The 3852-nt window shown below is 40.7% G+C and overlaps 1 protein-coding gene across 1 annotated transcript in view; it reads left to right on the top strand.

Annotated features, from left to right (window-relative positions):
* Positions 1-3852, top strand: part of sorcs3 (sortilin related VPS10 domain containing receptor 3) — a 219956-nt gene that overhangs the window by 66764 nt on the left and 149340 nt on the right. The gene's annotated exons all lie outside the window — the stretch shown is intronic.

The following is a 3852-nucleotide window of genomic DNA, read 5'->3' as shown; positions in this document are numbered from 1 at the left end:
TTATGATAAATTGCAGCGACATAACACCTGTTGCTATACAAAACATCTATACATTATGCTTCAAATTAGCAGCATAAATTTCATTAAATTTATATCATCATACATACAATACAACTTACATTTATTTATATTAGATTCATATTGCTCATACAGTGTACATCTGTAAAGTGTTTTTGTTTTCGTATTTGTTTCAAACAAACATGAGAAGTATGGAACAACCAAATCCAAAAGATTTCTTTGTTCTCCTTCATTCTTCTCAAGTCTTTGGCCACAATGAAGGTCTATGAGGAGACATCACATAATAAAATTACTCATTATAAATGCTGTTTACTCAAAAAAAAATCTTTATTTAGTTTGAGACTTTAATTTCTGAAAATAGATTACTCTGTTATTGTTTGACAATGGAGGCTCCTCTGGCAAGAAGGTGGTGTTAATAAAGTGTTAAGAAGGGTTTTTTTACATTATCAGTTTTTAAAATGCTGTTACCCGTTACGTAAGGGTTGCCTCCTCAAATCTTTTCTGGAGCCTTCCTGCACCAGAGTTCCTTGTCGAAAGTTATCCAAGGGAAATCCTTTTTCCACTCTGCGTTATATCACTACATTTTCTCTTTTGTTTTACTCTTATTTTCATTTGCCAGTGATTCATTTGTTTCTTCCTCGTAGGCTCATTCTGGGTTTTGGTTGACTTGAAAACACTGCTCAATTTTCTCATGTCATAAGCCACTGAGGAAATCACATAGATTCTGTAGACAGTTTGTTTCCTAACAATTGTGAGAATTCATGTTGGATGTATGGACTGTATTAACCTAATCCTAACACAGCCTAGGATACGATCTTATTATCGCAAGATAGACTTCACACACAAACAAGCACAATAATAATTTCTGCCTTACATATACAGACACTCTGTCCACACACGCTGTACAGCCCTCACGCAGGTGTTCTAAAAACAACAGGAAGTTAGTTTCTGTAGTGTGGCCCACTGATTTGGCTGCTTATTAACATGGGCAGCAGTTGCCGTGACACACTGCACATGGAGGCACATAAGGAACTTTAAAACTATAAGCTCCAAATTTTGGAGCCAAAAATCATGACTCACACAGACATCGACATATTTTTGGATTCAATGTAACTTGCACTTTCAGGGGATACCATTATCTCCATTACCTCTTTATTGCAAATAAACATCCATTAATCTGCTTAGAAGTCTTAGAAAAAAAAGAGTCTGCAGAACGTCAGTTTGACAGTAATCCAGTGATAGTTGTCTTTCTTAGCAAACATTATGTACATAACAACGAAACACTCACTATAACACATCCCACAATGCAATACCACCCATGCCCTATAGATGACCTGCAATGCTTTTTATCCGGCAGCAAGATAGTTGTAGCATGTTCTTGTGATTACAGTGCTGATTATCAGTTTCTCCAATGGTCTACCTGCTTTACTCTGCATAAAGTGGATATTTTCTGTTGAAAGCTGTGTAGTGATTACAGTTGGCTATGTTGGAAGAGAGAGGCAAGCATACAAACATTCAGTGCCGACTCTGGTGACAATCTCTTTAAAATCCGCCATTGCAATATTGTGTTTAATTTGAGAATACAGAGGTCTCATTATAGGAGTCAGCACACCCTGTAGTGAATCATCCCTGTCTGCACAGTCTTCACAAACCTTGAACTCCCCCCTCAGTGTTTATGCAGGGTTTTGTTTGTGGACCTGCAGACCTCACTCAGGAGTCTGACTCTAAGAAATGACTCACTTAAAATGCTTGGCTGTGACGACGCTGGACACTAGGCATGTCAAAATGAATCACGCCATTCAACACATAGCACCAACTGTTTTGTTTGCCGGGCTACTGTTGTTGGCACCGAGTGATGCCCGCTGCCCATGACCCGCGATGGCACCGGATGATGAGTGGAGACATGCAGGCTTTCAGGAGCTCCAGTCCCAAGCATGTCAGCAGGACTGGAGAGCAGCGCTGTCTCTCTGGAACTTTACCGGAGTGACAGTTTGTGCTTTCTATGGAACTATGCAGTTTGATGGGCCAATTTCACAGAAATGGACTGAGCTTTTTCTACGAGTAAAAGTGCTTATTTTCCCCCACTTCAGTGGTCGCAAACAGTGCAAGATTAGATGTGATATCCATCTCTAATGTATAAGTTTGTCTGTATAAGTTGCCAATCCATTCATTTAGCTATTAAAGGACATCATATCCTGTGTCATTTTCCCCTTTACTTTTGCATGTTTATTTAGGGCTTTAGCTAACCACTGTGAGTTCTTTGAAGAGTGAGATCTTGAATGTAAAAGTAGTTGCTTTTGACATGCTTGCAGCACAGCTCTAGGGATGGTCTGTAGGTCGGCCACTTTTGTCCGGACTGAAATATATCAAGAACTACTGGATGGATTGCCATGACATTTGGTACAGATATCCATGGTTCCCAGAGGGTGAAGCCCAATGATTTTGTTGATCCCTCGACTTTTCCTCCAGCACCATCACAAGGTTGACATTTGTGTTTTTTAGTGAGATATCTCAACAGCATGAAATTAAATTTGGTGCAGACATTCATGTTCCCTTCAGAATTACTTTTATATTATCTTTACTTTGGTTCATGACCAGTAACTTAGCCTTACCTGTACTTCAAGTTTAATGCTAGTCGCCAAATGTTATCATATTATAATGCGTTAAAATGGTTTGATGTATATTTTGGGTGTATTATTCAATGCTTCATTGATTCAGTTTCTGCATTTTACTTCTGCTTAAATTCTTATATATATACACCAATCAGCCATAACATTCTTACCCCCTGGGCACCCTGGTGGTCATAATGTTCTGCAGCCCCACACCAAGAAACTGTGATGCACTGGGGCGGCTGTGGCTCAGAGGCAGAGCGGGTCGTCCCCCAATCGGAAGGTTGTTGGTTTGATCCCCGGCTCTCCTGCCACGTGTCGAAGTATCCTTGGAGCAAGATACCTGAACCCCCAAATTGCTCCTTGATGCTGTGCAGTGAATGTGTATGAATGAGTTAGTTGAATGAGTTAGTTTGATGTTCGATGGATTTGCCCATCACTGGAGTGACATGAAGTGGTTAAAAGTGCTTTAAGTGCGGAAGACTAGAAAGGCTCGTACAGGTCCATGTACCATTTTACACTGTCTGACCACCTTTCCCATCAGACGCATTACTGGGGTTGAGGCCTCAGCAGTTTGAGCTACATAGCTTGTCTGTTGGACGGACCACACGGGCCTAGCCTTCCCTCTCCATCTGCATCAATGGACCTTGGCCCCGCCATGACCCTATCTTCCTGATTCTTTTTCAACTTCCTTGGACCACTTTTGATACGTGGCAGAACTGGGAAAACCCGCACAAGAGCTGCAGTTTGTGAGATGCTCTGACCCAGTCGTTCTAGCCATCACAATGTTGGGCCCTTGTCAAAGTTCGCTCAGATCGCTCACGCTGCCTCATTTTTCCTGCTTCTAACACTCAACTTTTGAGGACAAAAGTGTTCACTGCTGCCTGATACCTATTCCCCCCCAGGCTGACAGGACCATGATAACCATGGATAAATCACTGTTATTCACTGTCAGTGCTCAGAATGTTATGGCTGATTGGTGTATCTTGTAGTATTAACTATGTACATTGTCTTTTCTTTATCTGTTTCTTATTTCTTTACTGTTTTTTATTTTTTATGTGTTTGTACGGTGTCCTCCGAGTGCCCAGAGAGGCGCCCTTTAAAATAGAAATCGTATTATTATTATTATTATTATTATATTGCTTTATGATTAACCTTGTTTCTGTCACAACTAGGTGTGCAAGGAAAACCCGGAGTTGGACCAATGTAGAAAACTAAGGCAGAA

Source organism: Morone saxatilis, unplaced genomic scaffold, assembly GCF_004916995.1.
Source record: "Morone saxatilis isolate NCDOM2014 unplaced genomic scaffold, NCSU_SB_2.0 Contig17, whole genome shotgun sequence".
NCBI classification, from domain to species: Eukaryota; Metazoa; Chordata; class Actinopteri; family Moronidae; genus Morone; species Morone saxatilis.
Note: the sequence above shows the minus strand (reverse complement) of the source record. Positions and strands in the feature narration are given on the sequence as shown.